Source organism: Cyprinus carpio, chromosome A13 (genome assembly GCF_018340385.1).
Source record: "Cyprinus carpio isolate SPL01 chromosome A13, ASM1834038v1, whole genome shotgun sequence".
NCBI classification, from domain to species: Eukaryota; Metazoa; Chordata; class Actinopteri; order Cypriniformes; family Cyprinidae; genus Cyprinus; species Cyprinus carpio.
In genome coordinates this window covers 29,943,712-29,965,486 of record NC_056584.1, presented here as the reverse complement: position 1 = coordinate 29,965,486, position 21,775 = coordinate 29,943,712, and the positions used below count along the sequence as shown (strand labels likewise).

Below are 21,775 nucleotides of genomic sequence, written 5' to 3'. Positions count from 1 at the left end.
CACAGTATACAATATCCTTTAACTTTTATTGTTTTGCTTATGCTGTGAAAAAACAACTCCTATTGATTCAGGTTCTCAGAAGGAAAAGAAATAAAGTAGCCTGCTATTAGACAATCTAGGGTTTTCCTGACACCTCTATCAGAGCATGTTGTCAGGGAATTATGGTCAAGAAAGAGATACTCTACAGGCACGCAAGCTTGGCTTTCCTTGAAGGAACACATCTGACAAACAACCACAGTCAACGTTAATTTGATCAAGGCCAGGGGAATTTTGTTTTGTAAGCGAAAATTAACACTTCATTGCCTTTGTCGGCAGAAATTCTACACCGTGGGGACTCATGGCCAAAATGAAATTAGCTGAAAAATGGTCCCGCTTTAAAGTATAATTAGCCCACTGTTGAGAAGCCTAGTTAATTTTCTTCCAGAGAGCTGGCTTGCTGTCATGGGTTGATTTTAAGCTGGTCTCCAAGCCTGGCAAAAACTATAGCTGGCCAGTTCAAACCATCACACAGACCGGCCTGATGAAGCTATGTGAAACCAGAACCATCTTAGACTGGTTTCTGTTGATATTAGAATTTTGACCTTCAATCCTAAAGCAAAACATTAAAATACAGTGTATTTCCAGAAACTAATGTGGTTCTCAGCCTGTTTAACAAACCCCATGGCCCCCTATAAGGAAATATGCCAGGGCCCCCACACAAGACTTTTTGACCTCAGAGAAGCATGAAAGTTGATTCAAAACACCTTTTAAAGATAGGTGCTATAAAGTGGTTCCTCAAATGATTATGAGCCAGCAACCATGGACCATTTTCAGTGCTATTTAGCAACATTTTTTTAGAGTGTATTTTATCCATATGCCTCAGTTTTAATTTATAGCCTGACTGAGGCACGTGTTTTTGATGTTAGTTGAAGCTAATGTGAGTCGAATCTTTTCATTCAGCCAGTTGAACAATGAATCAGACCTGAATCAGTGCGAGCGGTTAATAAAGAAGACCGATTAAGGATCTAACAAAATATAAAACCTTGTTTATGAATATGTTATGCAGATGATATGTGACCTGGACCACACAAAAACCAGTATTAGTCGCTGGGGCTTGTAGCAATAGCCAAAAATATACATGGGTCAAATTTATAGATTTTTCGTTTTGCCAAAAGTCATTAGGATATTACCTAAAGATTATGTTCCATGAAGTTTCCAAATGTAAATATATCAAAACTTAATTTTTTGATTAGTGATATGCATTGCTAAGAACTTAATTTGTACAACCTTTTTATAGCCGATTTTCTCAAATTTTTTGATTTTTTTTTGCACCCCCAGATTCCAGATTTTTCAAATAGTTGTTATTTCAGCCAAATATTGTCCTATCATAACAACCCATACATCAATGGAAAGCTTATGTAATTATAAGCTTATTTTATTTATTTATAAATTATGTATAAATCTCAATTTTGAAAAATTAAAATTGACACTTAAGACCAGATAAGTGGGCCAGGGTCACATATTTATTAAAAACATGAAAAAAAATAATAATAATAATTTTGTTGATGTTTATAAATGCAAGTTACATTTAGGGACTATCTTAAATTAAATGAATTAACAAGAGAAAAGTTTTCAGGTATTTTATACATCGTATCTCATTTTGTGTAGCTATATGGCAGCCTACTTCCATACATAATTAACAAATTAATCACTAAATTTTTGTTCCGTATAGGAAGAAATATGCCAAGCCAGGAGGTCAAGGACCACGTGATAATGAAGTACTTCAAGGGGTGAAAGACCCGCTGAATTATTTGGGAACGATTCTTTGACACAAACTGACCCGCGAAAATGAGTCGGGTTTCCCTCTCTCTAGCTGCGTTAGTTAGTTACGTCACCGTATCCATTAAATAACAACTGCGCGCGTTCTGATTTGAATGACAACGGCTTCCTCCAATCAAAGAGGCAGGACAGAGGCGCGAGGGCGTTTTTCCGTTTCCCACATTGCGGCCTGTTTCTGTCGGTCAACTCCTGCCTGCGCGGTCTTCTCGTTGAACGGGACGCGTCCTCTCCCCGGTGTGTAGGCGGGAGAGGCCCGAGCTGAAACGCGTAAAAACATCGGGCGTGGGACACATGATTTTAAAGGACTGGGAGCTGCAAATGGAAGCGGTGGTTTTGTGCGTAGGCGGCGGATGACAGCGGACACATTCGGGCGGCGAGTTTTGCCGCGGTGGCCGTAGCTTCCGCGGGAGCGGAGATACACTGGCTCGCGGGCAGGTTCTGGGGTGTTTCCAAAAAGTCTCGTCGGCACTTGACACCTCGGATAGCAGGGGAAAACGGAAGGAGCTTCATGTTGGACATTTCTATGGTTCCCAGGAGGCCCACTGATTTGTCGGGAACCGGACTTATGAGGGTTTGCCCCAGGGGTGCCTCCACCAGCACGCATATGTTGGCAGGAGCCGTGGCAGGGAATCATGGAGCACTGCCTGATGTTCCCTATTGATTGGGTGAAGGTACCAATAACGCAGCTGCCAAAACATCAAGAGTTTATAAAAAATTCAAGCAGAGTTAAAATGACCAGCAGGCCCTTGAAAGATCCGACAAGCTGGCAGGTCGAGTTAGAACGTTAGTTTTTCCTGTGTGATTTTCCATACTAATGTATATATTTTATAGTCTGGCATACTACTTTGTCAGAAATATCTGGTCCCCTCTGCTCCGTTCTCAGATTTTAGTTGTTTACATATAGAATTAACTGTTGCACTTCATATTCATTGCAGGTAGTAATGTTTAGAATCATTTGTAGTCATGTAATCTCTCCAATGTTTAATTCTGTGCTGACTAATCTAGTAATAAACTAACGTAAGTCCCAAGCATGTTATTCCACCAGCAGCAGCTGGTATTTTTTTTAATTTTTTTTTGGTTAGTGGATTATATATGATTGTATTCTGTGCTTTGTAGTACCCTGTCTGTCTGCGACCCGGTGGCATTATGAAAAAACATGTACATGAGATAGGAAGTCACACGTGGCTTTCTGCGCTCCGAATATTAAACCACATTGACCTTGTTGACGCATGCGCATTGAGGTCTGTAGTTCAAAAATGCAGTCTACTGAGAATTAGGTTGGTTGTCTTTTAAGTCGTTTGTTACCATAGAGGCAGTACACTAACTGAAAGGGTATTATTTTATTTTTTTTTGACATACACCATAGCACACCCATCAATATATGCTTACGGTTGTGTAACTACTAGACAGATACTCAGGACTGCATACTTGTCATTAGTGTTTCCCCTAACAGGACACTTCACTTCATGTGTCATTGAAACTGCTTTACATTAGAAGTGTTGGCTGTGGTTGCACTGATCAGAAGATGCCATTGGCAAACTGTAAGGAAGTTACTGTATTACTTTTGAGTGCTCAGTGCTCGTTGTCAGGAATGAACGGTGAAGGGTTCTTTAGAAACAAGAGTCTTGTTTTTATGTCTTTTACAGCTGTTCTCTCTCAAATGGGCTAGTCCAGACTGTGATCCGAGAACACACACTGATCTCTTTTGTGTTCATTTTAAAATATTTTTTTTATTATTTACCTTAAATATATACTATAAAAAATAGGATTAGCATATCTATAAGGCTGTTTCACTCAGCTTTTCATATTTTTTTAGAGTGCCATACATTTGTCAAAAAATGTAAAAATTTATTGCTTATGCATTGAAATGATTTTTTTTTTTATGACTTATATCCAACTTCGTTCTCCAATGAAGAAGAAAAAACCACTTTTTAGGTCTGTTTTTTAATTTATCAAATCAAGTTCAGCCCACATTTATTCATGTTTGAATATCTTGTTTCATTTGGAAATATGTTAGTTATATAAACTGGTTGAAGTATTTAATGTTGACTTTTAGATTTTTGCAGTCTGTCTCTTTGCAAAGTATGTAACATTCTGTGCTGAAGGTGATTCATCAGCAGTGTGATGAGGAAAGGTAAAGCTAACAGTAGATTGTTTTGGACGCTGACAAACAATTATTTTGCTAATCGATTAATCTAACAATTATTACAACGATTAATCGACTAATCATACATGATTTCACAGATTAACAAGTAGGGCTGTGTTCTATTATTCAGCTTATACAGATTAGTTAAAATATTGAGTTACACATTATACTAAACTAATAAATAAACAAGATAGGCTAATCTTAAACTTTTTGAAAATGTCAAACAATTATATTGCTAATTGTACTGTTACAGTTATTATGTGAATTATTTTTACAACAAAAATATATTTTGCACACAAAAATGAGCGATGACTTCTAGAGACTTCTCATTCATCATTTAATTAACTGAATGAAAAAGTAACTGGCTGACTGATGCGTCATTCTGCCTAACATCTCCTTTTGTCATATGGATATGGAACAAAATAGAGGTTGGGTAAGGCATTTGTTTTTGAATAATTGTTTTTAATGTTAAATAAATACTGTAAACTTTACAGTTTTTACAACTTTAAATCAAACTGTTGTATAAAGCGCTATATAAGTAATAGGGCTGGGATGCTCGATGCATCACGAATCGAGAAATGATTCAACATCAATTCTGAGATTTTTCGAATGCATCGCGATTATTCTATGAAGCGATTTCTGAGCTTAGTTTTGAACATCAGGTGGCACTGGCATGCTTTAGAAACAGCCAACTCTGCTTGTTTCCAAATCCTTACACACACTTGAACCTAAAAATAATAATTCATAAAATTCTGGAAAAGGTTGAAGCGATTTACAAAGGTTGTTCACATTGGTCTGGTGTTTACATTAATCTTGCATCATAAAGCATTCTAAGCTGTGGTGAAATTACATGACTCAGCCGAACGCACTTTAGCATTCTTCTTAATGAGCATTTGAGTGTGCAGATAAAAACTAGATTAGAACGAAACGAATCCCCGAATCGATTCTGCATCAATTTGTCATCCCAGCCCAAATAAATAAGCATTTGCCCGAAGCTGGTGCAAACTTATCCACATCATTTATGATAAGATACTTTCTTAACTGCTGGCTTTCCTCAACGCTCTAGGCGTGTCAGTTTTTGTTGTGTTTCATTATTGAGAGAAAAATGTGGGCAGCACATATTTACATATTCTTCCAGAAATCCCACTCTGTCAGCAGCGACACTGGTCGGACTGCGTTACTGCAGGCCTTTACATCAGATCAAATGAGATCAAACGACATATTCAACAAGAAAAATATTTGTTTGACCGTTGTTGATGATGTCAGCTAGGCCTAATCGTTTCAGGCCCTATTCTGTTTGCACACAAAGGTCAAGTAATACCTCTGAACACACCCGTGTGGCACACTGCACTGCACTTGCCCCTGTTTAGAGAAGAGAATCAGAAAGTAACTACAGCACATGTGCAGATCCATAATTTCATTTATTTGTATAGAGACAGTACAAAAGAAAAAACATTGATTTCAGCCCCCCAAATCGGCCTGCCCTCTGCCAGAAAGTTGTCAATGGGAAGACAGGTTTAACCTTCCACTACATGACAGTGACCCAAATCACACAGGCAAATCTGAGCACCACAGTGGTTTTTTGAAGGAGATAAAGGAGCATGTCTAGTCAAATCCAGACTTAAACCCCACTGAAAATCTGTGGAATGACTTGAAGACTGCAGTCCACAAACGCTCAGCGTTTCAAATTTAACTGAACTTGAGCAGTTGAGCTGGTGATCCTTTTTCCAACACAGGGATTCTGTTTTTATTTTTTTATTTTATTCTCTGACATGTTGGTTTTATATAAGTTGCACTGAGGAAATACAGCAGGATAAAACAAAAATTGTGTCCATCATCCGACTGAAAGCCTGCAAAGCAACAAAATGTGATTATTTTAAAGGGGGATGATTTCTTTTCTATACCCACTGCATAGATTATAGCACAGACCTAAGATACATCTTTGATTCCCTAGATTTCGCCTAAAAGAAAAAGGAAAACATACGAAATATGATTAAAAATTGAAAGGCAGATGTAATTGGTAAATTACTGGGAAAATGAGTACAGTTCTGGCCTTTTTTCAAACACAGCCCAATTCACCTAATTATTTTGAATTTTATTATATTATATTTTATTTTCCCATGATATGTTCTGCATTCAATCCTACTGTTTTATTGTGCTTCTTGTTTTTTTTGGTAACATCCTGTCTAATTTATAAATTTAGATATCACCCTTTGGGGCTTTATTATACAAGCATTTTAACACTAGGTTAGCATATGATAAAAATGTTACAACTATAAAAAAAATTTGTTTTGAAAGTATAGCAATGATGCCTTTGATTTGGTTTGTTATCCTTAATAGTTACTGCCTCTTTATATAGTGACTATATGATTAATTGTGGATTTGTTGTATTGGGTTTAAGTCTGTGGCACAAATGCTGCATGTAGGGCTGGGCGATATATCGCATGTGATTGTCACGCGCATTTCGTCCGTAAAAGGTCCCCTCCGGTTCCCTGATTACCGCTAAATCGCCATCACCTGCTTTCAAATGGAGCGGCATTTAATTGCGTAGCTTGTCAGTGATCTACGGCTCTGTCTATAAATGCCGTTTTTATTCCATTTGAAAGCAGGTGATGGTGATTAAGCGGTAATCAGGGAACCGGCTTTACTGACGGGAAATTCGGCGCGTGACAATCACATAATGCGATATATCGCCCAGACCTAGCTGCATGTATTAAAAGTTTTGTCAACTTAGAATGTGAATCTAAATGTAAAAAAATAATTAAATGAAAAATTATGGGAGCTGCCTTTGTCTTTCTTACTTCAGAGTTCCGCCCACAATACTTTTCTAGACAACTTTATTTCTGCACTAAAAATATTATTATTATTTTTTTGGTTGACTATAAAATTGATGATATTAATTCTAAAAAACACAATATCAGTATAAGTCAAAAATGAAAAAAAAAAAACTAAAAATAAGTTATGGATGGAAATTGATTGGTCAAAAAAGGACAGGAACTCTTTGTACTTGAGTGTTTGTTTTGTTCATGTCCCCAGGCTTCCAGCACATTTTGCTCTCAGTTCTTGTACATTTGTTTTCTAGGTGGTAAATGTACTACAGGGTCAAAGCATGACTTTTTTTTGGTGGTTTTTTTTTTTTTTTTTTTTTTTTTTTTTTTTTTTTTGTGGACGTTGGAGACCTTAATCTCAGTTGGTTGTTTCTTGTAGAAATTCAGTAACTCATTGTAATAGAAGATCACTTCCATCTGATCAGTTTTGTTTCTGTTCCCTGGCCCATTTTGCAGAGAGCAATCATTGAAACTTTCTGTTGGAGGTTGTAGTTCCTCACTCCCCTGTCATGAGGAACTGGCTTTAGACGTGGATTTACAGTAGATTTATTGGCAAATATGATTATTTCCCGGGCCATTTATGGAAATATTGTTTCCTTACAGGAATACTGTTACTCATGCTTTGAGCAAAGCACCACAGCATGGTGTCTTAAAATTTCATACCACATTGCAGGCTTGCAGCTGTTGTTCTGAACTTTTTCAGCCTCTCTGACACCATGTCATTTCAAACATGACTTCTGTGGTTAGGTTCAAGGCCACAATGTAAATCTACAAAATGTTGTTTTGCAACCAAGTACATTACTAAGTACATAAAGTACATGAATTGTTTTTCCCTGTTTCAGTCAATGCTAGTGTGTCTGTAGAAACTGGTTACAGGTACTGAATTGCATACACAATTGTTATGTATGTCAGGTGATACTGTAGATCTGCTGGAAAAAGCGGATTAGGTGGTTAGATTATGTCGCCCTGTGTGACCCTTATTGCGTGCACAACTTCAGTTCTGATCTACAGATCCAAATGATTGGGCTATGTGATGCATTGTTTGCAAAGCTTTATTCTGTCATGTTAGTTTGTGTAGTTTTAAATGGTGTCAAATTGTTTTAGTTATGATGTGTTTTAAGTTGAATTACTTTCAGTGTAAAAGTCATAAATATTCACACTTAAAAAAAAAACAGTTCACTATGTTGTGTGTTTTGTGTGTGTTGCTTTGATATATATTTTGTTGCAGGCGTGACAAATAAATGAAAAAAAGAAATAAATACGGAGGAACACTTCCTCTTTTGGGCTATATGATGCATTGTCACCCTACTTTTGTTTGTCATGGTTTTTATCTTATTTTTAAATTTTTACTTTTTTTTTTTTTTTTTTTTTTTAGTTTTTTTTTTTTTAATTGGCAAATGTTAAGTATTCGTGAAAAAATACAAAAAAAAATGTAGTATAAAAAATAAAAACCTGAGATAATGAAAAAATAAGTAATTAGAGGGGCAGTTGACCAGTGCAGCATTGACTTTATCTAATGTTTGTTAATTATATTTTTATTTTATTATTTTTAATTTTTGCTAAATGTAAACTTCTCTAACATTTTATTATAAAAGTTTTTTTATGAAAAAATGCTGAAGAATGAAGCATAACATTTTTTTTTTTATTTTTTTTTTGCAAATCCCGCTGATTGAAATATCAACAATGTATTTTCTAGCTATCTAAAATGTTGGTTTTGCTGTAATTGAATGGCTTGTAATAGTTTTGAAAGCATCAGAATGGGGGTGAAAATAAAAAAAGAAATTCACTGCATGCAATTTTTTTATACTTATATATCTATCTCATTAAGTCCAAGAACAAATCTGAAACTGAAAATCCCTGTTTTAATACCTGTATTTATACTTATACTTTAATCTACATAGTAAGGCTTGTAAGTTTAATCAATTGTTCTTTGTTGCAGACCCGCATGCAGAGCCTTCAGCCAGAGCCATCTGCCCGCTACCGTAACGTGATGGACGCTTTGTGGCGAATCATGAGGACGGAGGGAATCTGGAGGCCAATCAGGGGTCTGAATGTTACAGCTGTAGGGGCGGGGCCAGCCCACGCACTTTACTTTGCCTGTTACGAAAGGTTGAAAAAGGTCCTCAGTGATATCATCCATCCAGGAGCGAACAGTCATTTGGCGAACGGTACCAGTTTTCCCGCCCATCAGCATTGCTAATTCTTTCGCCAGCACATTTCTACATGGTGCAATCAGTAAATGTGTTCTTGAAAATATTTTTTGCTTTTTCAGAAGGCCTTTTCAGCTTTATTTATTAGTTGCAATGACAGCATCAAAATTAAGTGAACTTCGGCAGTGGTTTAAAGCCATCAGCATTCTGGAACTAGCTATTTGACAGTGACTACAGTATTTGTATGAATCATGTATTACCCAAAAAAATCTACCTCTTAAAAATGACCTTCTAGTATGAGGTCAAATCTTAAAATAGCCAAAAATACCTGCACCTGAATAGCATTGCTAGCTTTGTTAAAATACCTTAAAGGGCTACTCCGACCCAAAATTAAAATTTTTGTCATTAATCGCTTACCCCCATGTCGTTCCAAACCCGTAAAAGCTCCGTTCGTCTTCGGAACACAATTTAAGATATTTTGTATGAAAACCTGGAGGCTTGAGACTGTCCCATAGACTGCCAAGTAAATAACAGTGTCAAGGTCAATAAAAGGTATGAAAGTCGTCATCAGAATACGTCATCTGCCATCAGACGTGTAATATGGTTTATATGAAGTGACGGGAACACTTTTTTGTAAGCTAAGAAAACAAAAATAATGACTTTATTCAATACTTCCTTTGTCACAGGTCTGCTCTCTGTGTCTCTCCATATTACTGTCCGTATGCTCTTCTGTATCATCCGCGCCACAAGGATGCGCTATTTCTACGTGTCTTTAGCTTTGATTTGAAATAAAACAGCGCATCCTTGTGGCGCGGATGATACAGAAGAGCATACACAGCGTACAGTGATATGGAGAGACGCAGAGGAGACCGCTGACAAAGGAATTATTGAATAAAGTTATTTTTGTTTTCTTCTCTTACAAAAAGTGTTCCTGTCGCTTCATATAACCCAGATTGCACGTCTGATGGCAGATGGAGTATTCTGATGACGACTTTCATATCTTTTTATGGACCTTGACACTGTTACTTTACTTGGCAGTCTATGGGACAGTCACAGGCCTCCCGGTTTTCATCCAAAATATCTTAAATTGTGTTCCGAAGACGAACAGAGCTTTTACGAGTTTGGAACAACATGGGTGTAAGTTATTAATGACAAAATTTACATTTTGGGGTGCAGTATCCCTTTAAAAGCTAAACCCACAGTAATGTCACTATGCAAACTATACTGGCCTGATGTACGTCCATTACTGTAATATAAGCTTTTCTAAAGAGAAACCCTTTTCATCTTTGTGTAGAGTAATATAAAATTGAGTTATTGAGTGTTATGGATATATATTTTATTATTGCATTTGTCAGATTGTGCTGTAATGGGTATTTAGGCTTATCCTCAGCTTCAGAGCTCATAGTGAAAGTCATTGTTGTTGTTTTTTGTGTAGTGTCTCTTTTTTCTCTCTTTCCTCCAGGGCAGAGTGAAAAAGGTGGTAAGTAACTGCTGCCATATTACCGTTTACCAGTAGAATTTGCCTGAAATGAATGAAAATGATTATTGAAGCTGCAGCAGTTTTTGCTTTCTTACCATAAAACATAGACACGATGAGTGAAGTAAATGCCAGTATCCTGAATAAAAGATCTCTTTTTCTCCTGACTTTACATTCCCGAGTTTATCCAGTCAACCCCTAATCTCTCTGTTGAATCATTGGGGGGGGGGGGGGGTATTTGGTGACTGTTGAGGACACAGTTTTAGTCTAACTGTCATCTGATCCGTCTGTATATCTGATTGTTGTATTTCGAGTCCAGTCACTATCCACTCTGTGCATGCTCTAGTTTTGGTGCTAATGTCCTGAGCGTTTGTGTTACAGGGGCCGCTGGATGTGTTGCCACATTGCTTCATGATGCTGCAATGAATCCATCTGAAAGGTATATATTTGTTCACTCTCCACTTTCTTAAAAAAAAATTATAATAATAATAAGGTTTTAAATATACCATTCACTATGATTCAAAAGTTTGGGGTGAAAATACTTCAACATTGATCGTAATAATAATAATTCTTGAGCACCATAATCAGCATGTTAGAATGATTTCTGAAGGATCATGTGGACACTGAAGACTGGAGCAATGATGCTGAAAATTCAGATTTACATCACAGGCATGAATTAGACTTTAAAATCTATTAGAATAGAAAGTAGTTATTTTAAATTATAAATATATTTTACAGTATTACTAATTTGCTGTATTTATATATAATCTTGGTGAGCATAAAAAAAACATTTAAAAAAAAAAAAAAAAAAATGACCCCAGACCTTTGACCAGTGGTGTATAATTATTTTTATTTTGTTTTAGTTTGGATATGGTGGATTTGTTTTGTACAATTCATGTCATGACAATAAACATTTTGGGACTTTTAACATGGTACTCTTTTGAAAATATCTTGATTTAACCATGGTATTTATCAAAGTGCCATGGTGGTTCTATCAGATACCATCCCTTTTACTGTGGTACCACTGTAGTACTTTGTGTGTTTGCTAAATTTTTTTCAGATTTACACAGCAACTTAAGAAAAAAAAAAAGTTTATTACGCCAATGCTAATTAGTAGGGCTCCATAGTGATTGTTCCATTTATTTTATTTAAATAATTACAGTTGTTTATTTAACTTTAATTTCTATGTTTTATTGAAAAATAGCCTCTGTTATTACCAAATCCTGCACAATATACTCTTCCCAAAAATGCACAAGTGGAGTTGTTGCCGCCTACTAACCAGCAAACCTTGACTCCCTTTGGTCTGGAAGTTCAATGTGCGCTCCCAACCAGGAGATGGCAGAAAAGATCTAATTTCCTGGCTAGTTTCATCTAAAAAAAAAAAAAAAAACATTTCCAAAAGCCAGCCTTGTGGGAGCAGATTGGCCTTGCTCTAATTAACAGCTGTGCAATGTTGAAACAGTAGCATTAGCTGAAATTCCCCAGTGGGCCAAATCTCAGTCTGACAGCAGCAGTGTCTGTTCTGCACTCTTGAGGCTCAAGGTTAATCAGCGCAGGTGCCAGACTGAGACCTTGCATAGACACCTGCGCTCATTCACACCCGTCTGTTCCCTGCAGACCGCTTGACTGTAGGTCAGACAGGAGACGCGTTTGATCCACTCATGTCCGGACTAATCCATCTGCTTTGATGGGCCTACTGTATTTCAGTCCATGACCTGACTTCTTGCACTTGCCTAATGTTCCCCTTCCTCCTGTCCTCTTTGTTTCCTGTCTGACTGGCTGTTCAGTGGTGAAGCAGAGATGCACAGATGTATAACTCGCCATACCGTGGCGTTCTGGACTGTATACGCGCTGCGTGTGGCAACAGGAGGGGGCGTTTGGCCTTTTATTCGCAGCTACACCACACAGCTCACCATGAACATCCCGTCCAGGCATTGCCCACTTCATGACCTAGCGAGTACCTGCCCAAGAGCTGCTGAACCCCAAAGACCATTACAACCCCTCCTCCCACAGGGTGTCGGTTATTTTTTTTTTTGTTTTTTTTTATTTTTTTTTCGCCCTGGCAGGCGCCATGGCAGGGCCGCCGCCGCCACCGCCACCCACGCCACTGGACGTTTGCAAAGACGCTGCTGAACACGCAGGAGTCTCTGACACTCAGTTCCATCAGCCGGAGCGGAAGACACATCACATGCCTCGGCCATGCCTTTCCGGACTGTCTACAGGCTTGGCGGCCTTCCCGCTTTACTTTTCAAAGGCGTTCAGGCCAGGGTCATATACCAGATGCCCTCGAAGCCATCAGCTGGTCTGTACTACGAGTGTCTTCAAGTATGTTATCACCAAAACACCAGCACGAGAAGCGCAGGATCCAGAGGGAAGGAGAGAAGTAAGCGCTCACAGCTGGCCTGACCTTGGTTTTTCTCTGCATAACCAACCAGATAAGTACTCGAGCTGCAAAGGACTGATTTAATAAACGATACGCACATAGAGAGTCCAAACACTCATGTCTGTTACTACTTCCTTTCAGTTGGCATTTAATACGGAAACGTTCCTGTATAATCAACTATAATACATGACCTAAGCTTCTCCACTGTGAAGGCTCAAGTTTTTATTCAAGACATCCTACTTAACACTTTAACGCCAAATTACACCGTCCACAAGAGGGCGTTCAGGCAGTCCCCTCGTTAGCACGGTATATGCTAATGAGTGGGCGGTCTTTTAAGTTTGGGGAGGGGTTTAGAGCTTCTTATAACTTCTCTAAATCCTTCTTTCTTTCTTCTAAACAATACTTGGGAAAACAGCAAACGCTGCCCCTTACATTTTTAATCAATTTCCAGCCAAAACCAATCGACAATTCAAGACGCATCTGTTACAATTCAATTTGGGATTTTGAACATCATTAAAATCATGTCGTTATACAGCAAAATGTTAGACCTGTAAAGTAATTTATTGCCTATCACTGGCTGAGAATAGCACTCAAAGAGAAATAAAAGATATCTATGTTAGAGGTTATTTTTGTCGTATTTGGCAGTGGCTTTTCCTCAGCAGTTGTGGGAAATATTCGCAGTTGATCAAAGTTTGAGATCGTTTGCCCCTTCATAACTTCTAGAAATAGTTTTGCGGTCTCCTAGGGGACGCCGCATATAAATCTGTATAACAGCTTTAAGAAGACGCAGTCATTTCTGAGACAACCGTAGTATTATTCATGTCAAATTGCCTTAGACAATTGCAGAATCACATGCACCTGAGTGTAATTAAAACATGGTAGATTCAGATTTAATCTGTTGAGGTCCTTCTGAGTAATTCAATGACTATGAATTGGTTATTTGGAGTAATTGTTTTTGGACGGGACACTGGAATGTAATTTTGGTTTGCTCTTAACTGAATTTGAGCTCTTGTGTTTGAGAGTTTTCAGCTGAAATGGCAGGTCTTGGCAGTTTGGAACATGTAAGGAATTTTATAGACAGAAAGTCTGCCCCAGTCCTTTTTGTTTCCTCATCTTTTTCAATAAAATTCAGCAGTGCGGGGATTTCCCTGGCTTGCATAAGCTGATGTCAGTGTGAGTTAGTTCAATTATTTATTCATATTGTCTAATAATCAAGTTTGGGGAGTTAAAGGTATGTTCTGGGTTGACATTTATTTACGTTTGGAAAGAAAAAAAACAAAGGCTGCAGTAATGCACTATAGCTGTAGAAGTCTTTTGAAGAAGAAGAGCAGCCTCTTTCTAAGTAGAAAGGCTTTATTTATTTGATCAAAAATACAGTAAAGCAGTAATATTGTGGAAATATTATTACTGGATTAAAATAACTGCTTTCCCCCATTTGGAATATGTTTTTAAAATGCAATTTATTTGTTGGTGGCCAAACAGGATTTCCAGCATCGGTAATCCAGTCTTCAGACTCACATGATCTTTCAAAAATCATTTTAATAATGCTGATTAAATCCTCAAGAAACACCTGTCAGTGTATTGTTTTTGTAATAACTAATATAATATATAAAACAATAGATGTAAAGTCATTATTGTATAAGTGATATAACTGCTTTAACCGTGTGTACATTCTGGCGTTACATTTATACTGAAATTACTTGAAAATATAGACTTCATTAAAGTGCATTACTTGAACATAGCTAAGTTCTTGTATGCGTTTAATTACCTCCTTGGATGAGTAATCAAGGACTCAATATCTGAAAAAGATCTCAATATCTAGTACATAGAGCTGGATTATATTTTAACTGTTAAAAAAAATCAGTGATTATTGGAGTACATTTTAACAAGAAAATATTGTCAGTTCTTTCTACTTCAGAATTTTGTATTTAATTCAGTGTGTCACTTAATGTTTCTTTTGTAATTATTTGTGAGAAATTTCACTGGCAATTTCTGAGTGAAAAATTGTTTCAAATTAAATCCTTACATCAGATGTTTCCCAATGTACATGACTTCAATTGTTTCCCCTGTGTGGGCTAGATTCCTCTGCCGCTGCCCGCGGGAATGAAGGGAGCAGCACCTCTAAGCCATAAGAGTGTGAAAGATCTCTGTTGGTGGCAAGTTCAGTGTTTGGTCACAAGACACAGGTGCACATGTGACCTTTGACTTCAAGTTTTACAACAATTGCCAGGAGTGTGTTGTGTATGTATGTAGTATGGATATGTATGTGTATATATTATATATATATAGAATATATATATATATATATATATATATATATACTAATATATATATAATATATATATCTAAGATTTCTGTTTTAATGAATGCAGTTGATTGAACTTTCTATTCATCAAAGAAACTTGAAAATGTATAACTGTTATACTACCATATATTATTAATAATTGAAGACAACTTGTTTTGCTGCGTAATATAAGAACCATTTTAACAGCAGAGCTGTAATCATAATTGTGCACCACATGTCAGCATATTAGAATGATTTCTGAAGGGTCATGCTGATACTAATGGCAGTTGAAAATTCATCTTTGTAATCACAGGAATAGAATTACATTTTAAAATATATATTAAAACAGAAAACAGCTATTTTTAGATTGTAATCATATTTTCCACAATATTAACAGTGTTTATTGTATTTTTCTGATCAAAATAAATTCAGCCTTGGTGAAGTGTGAGACCGTTTCCAACACAATAAACAAATATTTTCAAACTTTGACCAGAGTGTAGGTAAAAAATGTTTTTTCAGAGGTGTACATAAGACAATACAATTCAGTTTTTCCTACCTCAGGAATTTCAAGTTTAGTGCCTCTTTCTTCCTGTTTCTTTGTTGATTTTTTTTTCTAAATAATTTTTTTTATATGCTTGGGTTGTTTGTTTATAGCTTATAATCTAAACATTTTATTTTATATTTATTTTTAAGCATTTTATTATCTTGTTTTATTGAAACGGTTGGGGGAAAAAACAAAATGTGTCGGTTTAAGCTATTTTACATTAATGCATAAATTCATACATTTTTTAAGTATATCTTAAATGTTCCAAATACTTTTTAGGGTGGCATGTCATATTGTGTTTGAGGTGTTTTTTATTTTTATTTATTTATTATATTGTTTTTGTAAAAACTAGCTGTCACAATTATGTCCTAATGATTGTAAACCGGTAAGTAACAGCATGCTGACTGATGATGGGTTCAGAAAAATTCCTTTTTTCTCAAGGTATGAGAGAGAGCAGATGACAGATGAAGAACCATCTCAGCCTCACTCCTGAGCCGCGGCTCACCCAGCTGAAGTGAATTTGGGACAGTCAATCTGCCAGGTGGACTGTAATGGAGCGCCATGAAATCGCTGCAAGTCAAACTGATTAAAATCCCCAAAGGGAACAAGGGGAAAAAGTTAAAAAATTTCAATGCAATTTTATACTTGTAGGTCGATAACTGATCAACTGATTTTTTTATTTTTGGATTAACCTAACTTAGAATGTAAAGGGGTGGTGATGTCTTTTTTTTTTTTTTGCTTTTCTTTTCTTTTTTTTTTTTTTTTTTGTCATTTCTAAGCACTTTTTCGATTTGAATACAAACTGACATGGAAATCAGGTCTGGAGTAAACCTTTCTAACCTTAGATGGTCAGGGATACACATTTCTAACGTCAGCCCTACCTTAGGCTTCATGTCCTTCAACTGACTTTTATTATCCTGTTTGCAAAAAAAAAAAAACAATTGGAGGACTTTGAGTCATTTGCTTTTGGGAAATGATCGTATCGCCTTTAAAGTAATGCAGGATTTAACGCCCCTTTGCAAGCTTAGAATCCGTGAGAACATTGGGTATCATTGTAAATGTACTAAATGGGAGACAAAATACAAAATCTGGGTGGTTTTGTACTAGTTTCTTTTGCAGGTGCAAGACGATTTTTAATGCAGTTTTTATATGCTTTTCCAGACATATACTCTTGTCGGGTTTAGACATCTGTTCAAACAGGGGGGTGTGAACACTCTTTGAATGTCTGAGAGTGGTGATGGTGTGTTTCACCCCACCTAGCATTCGTTTAGGTCTCTCCTCCCATCCGGTAACGGGAGGCCCGCATGAGCTTGCCCACAATGGTTGCTGATGAGCCTCCTCAGTAGAGTCTGTAGGGATATTAGGAGGTGTTTATGGTTCCTGATCCATCCAGTGATCGGCCCTGTGCAGTTCTTTAAGGAGTCAGAGATGGTAAATGAGGATTTGTAGGGAATTAGTGATGTTATTGTGTTGATAGAAACATGTCCTGGCGAGTTTGATCAGCTGAGTAAGAGAGGGAATTGGAGAGTTTCCTAGGGGAAAAAGTGAGAAAGTGGTGTTGCTTTATTGCTGGACTGATGACAGACAGTGAGTGTTTGCTTTTTATGTCTAATGCTAATGAAAGAAGCTGGTCTTGGTAGAGGATTGTGTCTCATGAGACACTTGTTGATGGGTTTTTCTCTATTGCTTTGCCACACCACACACACAGGGTAAGAACATTATTGCATTGATGTTCAGCATTTTGCATAGGTTTTCCACTAAATCAAACCCAGACCTTGTGCAATTCAATACTATACCAGAGGAGCACGGGAACCTGGTCCAAGATTGTAACATAACCTGGTTCGTACAAAGTCACTGGATTGTCCTGAGCAGTGATGTTGTATTCTCTCTAGTTGTTCAGTGGTGGATGAAATGCAGAAGTAATTTAACTGACTTACAGTACCAAGTACCTTATAATAGTACCCTATAAAAAACAGGACATACTCCCTTTTGTATTGCGGATGAAAGAAAAGTACACAAGTTTCATATTTTTTTGAATAATTTAAAGGGATAGTTCACCCAAAAATTCCATCCTCTATTTCACTCACCTTTATGTTGGTACAGACCTGGGTTTAAAAAAAGAGGTTATTTTTAATGGTAAACACATATATTTTGAGGAATGGTGGTAACGACAAACAGTCTGGTAGGCATTGAATTCTATAGTATGGCCAAAAACAAAAATACTATGTTTTTTCTGATCTGATCTGTTTGTGATCTGAAAAAGGCAAGATATTATGCTTTGGAATTTAGTAATCCACGATCATTGAATCAGTTATTGTTTTTAACACACTTCAATGAGAATTGAATAGAATGCACAAATTAATATTTAATGTGGAATTTGAAACCGATTCAACTTTAATAGTCGGCTCAAAAATATGTTTTGTTCATGGTATTAGAGCAGTTCTTCATTTTTCCAGTTCATAAATACCAAAAGACGGTATGTTGTTGCTTAAAATGTAGTGAGTGTAAAAAAAAAAAAAAGAAAAAAAGGAAGATATGCTTTGGAACTGGTGGTACTGAAGTTAAAAACTTGAGGTGGCTCCGACCGATGAATTACATCGGTTAGTTGTTAAATCCCACTGCAGTCGAAGTCGAATGAGTCGAATTCACAAATGAATCAATTTCAATTAAATCATTGAAAGGAGTTCAAATAATCAAATAAGGATTCGTTCACGTATCGTGTTCGTGTAATGGAGGTCTCTCGATTTCAGTTCTAAAGGATGGAGAAACTGCATGTTTTTCTGGCCCAAGGCAGTACAAAGTAATAAGATATTGCATTTGGAAATGTAGGGAAGGTAAAACTTTTAATATTGACTCAGTGAGCTGTTAATCCACTGTCAACTTTTTGAGGCCGTTTTCAACTGAGTCCTTGAAAAAAAAATCGTCTGAAAACGCAATGATTCCTTGAAGTATCTTGTCTCGGTTTTTTCAGCTAGTAGGCTAAGTTGCAAGGGCATGTAGTAAAATATTACTCTGATAAAGTTACCAGATACTCGGAAAATGCATATTATTAACAGTAAAAAAACGTGCTGCAAAGAGTCTACTGATCGCTTTGGAGATGGGAGATGTTAAATGAGATGACACCTCAGCAGGTGTGCGATGTAGATCCACGCTCCTGAGGCTGGGACTTTCTAACTGTATTTGAAAAATTGTCATATCATGTAAACTGAACACTGATGGGTTTACATCCTTAACATTAACCAGAACCTTCTGTGCCATTTAAATGATCCCACAACAGCACAACTTATTGACACAGACCAGGCTTTTCCAGCTGTGACTTATACTAATTGGTCTTGTGCTTTGCCCAATTACAGAGATTGTTTGTGTTGTTGGTTGACCCCAGAGGGCCTGAGTGTGGATGCTGAGACACTTGACTGTGAACTTTGACGTTCGGTGGTCATCTCTTGGGGCCTTTTTAAAGAGGTCCTCACCCTTTGTCCAAAGGCACACAGTCTTCCCTACTCTCTAAACTATTTAGTCTGGCTGTAAATTCCTCTCAGGATCAGTGGCGATAATCCAAATACTGACTGCTTTCTGGAGGCTAGAGCTATTTTCATTCAAGATAATACTAGGGCTGATCAATTTAATTTAGTGAATGCTATATACCATTCCTAAGTTTGGGGTCAGTATAGTTTTTGTTTTTAAGAAATTAAGACTTTTATCAGGAGCATGGGACCACATTAAATTGATCAAAAAGTTAACACTAAAGACATTGTATAAACACAATTTATAACATAATGACAAAAGATTCAGATCTATTCTATCTTTCAGTCGTATTTCAGAATAAACTGCTGATCTTTTGAACATGTTCTATGCATCAAAGAATGCTGACTCGGTTTCTCAGAAATTTTTAAACAACACAACAATTTTCACAGATTGTACTAATATATTTACCCACCCCCAATCCACCCGGGCATATCAGAATTATTCTCTGCAGGGATCATCGTGACACTGAAGACGTTTTAAATAACTGCAGTTAATTTTAAATAATAAGTGTGTTTAAAATATTTCATATTTTAAAAAACCACGCAGCGATAGGTAAAATGTGATTTTACTTTTTTTGCATTAACCGACCTTCAAAAGGCCTCTGATCTTGTTTTTAGTTATGGGCCACTTTAGCAGTCCGAGGGTATGATTTAATCAGATAGCACTCACTCTTAGTTTTGACAGCAGGTAATCGGCAGGCCTGCAGGCTTTGAGGAAAAACGCTTGTGCGTAATACAGTCTTTCCATCCACAGATCTGCTTTCAGACACACACTCAATTACATTTGTTTTCATTTTTTGTCCCATACAGCTGACACCTCACCTCGCAATTCAATCTCTATTGTCTGATGAAACGCATAGGAAGCTCTTTTCTTTCACGTTTGCAGGAGTATAAAAGTGTTCATTCCTTGACTGACTTGTCGTCATAGGGCTGGGGGGGGGAAACTTCTTACACAGCTAAAGTACCTGTGGTAACTTTGATTTGATCAGGTTGGTTCCCGTTGTGTTGTGATGTGGAACAAATCTGCTTCTGTTCTGTCTAGGGGAACAAACAAAGTCAGATTATTACAGGGGCCTTGAGAAATTCAACTTGTGGAGTTAACGCGGTTACATAGATTACAAAAATAGTTCCGAATAAATTTTGACTTTGTTTCAACTGTGTTATGTGACAAGAAGACAAAGGGACTCGCACTCATTGGACTATGATCCATACTGGCGACGCGAAAAGGACTGTATTTACAGATCGCACGTTAGAAAAGATCTAAAGTTACCACAATTCTACATTCACGACACATTTATGTATATTTTAACTATAGAAGCACATTTCTTTATACCGGCACGTTCAGTTTCACCAGTGGTCTATATACAGAGATGGATTGTGGATTAAATATAATTGTAGCTTCTGGCTACTAAAATGATTTATGGGAAATGGTTATGAAACAATCCAAGTAATCTTCATGTTTTTTCTTGGTATCTCTTGTCCATGTTTTTGTATCACCACCATTTACTTTGCCATGCATGATTGTCATTAAATATGGGTGGCATGAGTGCAAAAAAGTTCCACGTGCTGGAAACAGATAAAATAGGGCTATGGTTTCAATATTTTCAACTCTAAAATTGCAGTTATTATTATTTTATTCCAACTGAAGTAAAAAACAAAAAAAAAGTACAAGTTCTTGACTCTGAATTAAGTGCTCCAAGAGCAAATTTATATGAGGAGACGATGGATCTTTCATAACAGAGGAAAACCCAATACTGATAATCACTGCGCGAGACAATTCAATTCATTTAAATTATTAAAACAATTTCGGGCTAGGGTAATTCTCTATATTTATGTATTTGTTTACTTATTTATTGGGCATGTTATATTTATTTATCTCGTTTGTATTATAATTATTACAAAGGAAACCAAAACACACAAAAACAAACAAACAAAAAAAAAACACAGAAAGTACTTTTGTGGTGGATGTATGTAAATATCGTAAAGTTCCACACTTACCAGGTTGACAATAATGCCCAAAGTGCTTTGAGGGAATGTAAATGATACAAGGAGGAAGGAAAAATAACTATATTAGCTGATGCAAAGCAGTAACTCGTAACCATAATATAGGATGAGGCATAATAGTTCAAAAATAGTCGGGCATATTCATTTGCCACGGGCAGTGTATGCGGCTGAAGTGGTCTATATGATTTTTTAGAGTAGTTCGCTGGTTAAGCTTAGTGCTCATGTTAAATGTGATGGGGTGAGAGGCAGTCTTTCCTTTATGGCAAGGTTTTTTGATCATATCTTTCTTCTCTCACAGAGAGCGTATTTTGGATAGACAGTATGGCGCCCCAGTTGCTTCTGTGTACATTACGGACAGACGTGAAGCTCTCAGTGAGAGAGGGGCCTGGACCTATGCTGGATCTGAATTGAATTCAGAGCTGCTCTGGCTGAAGAAACATCCCATTGTCTGGCTTCCCGTGAGTAGAGAGTGGTTGCCCAGGACTTGGCTTGTACTAAATAAGTCATGACAGAGTGGACTCCCTCCCGGCAATAGCCTCTCTGGACTCACTTATCTCTGGCCAGACGCACTCTCAACACAAACCATTGCCGTCTCTCTGTCACACAGTCTAATCTGT

The 21,775-nt window shown here is 37.0% G+C and overlaps 1 pseudogene; it reads left to right on the top strand.

The window, feature by feature from the left end:
* Positions 1-2,029: 2,029 nt before the first annotated feature.
* On the top strand, positions 2,030-12,844 carry LOC122133918 (annotated as a pseudogene).
* Positions 12,845-21,775: the final 8,931 nt, after the last annotated feature.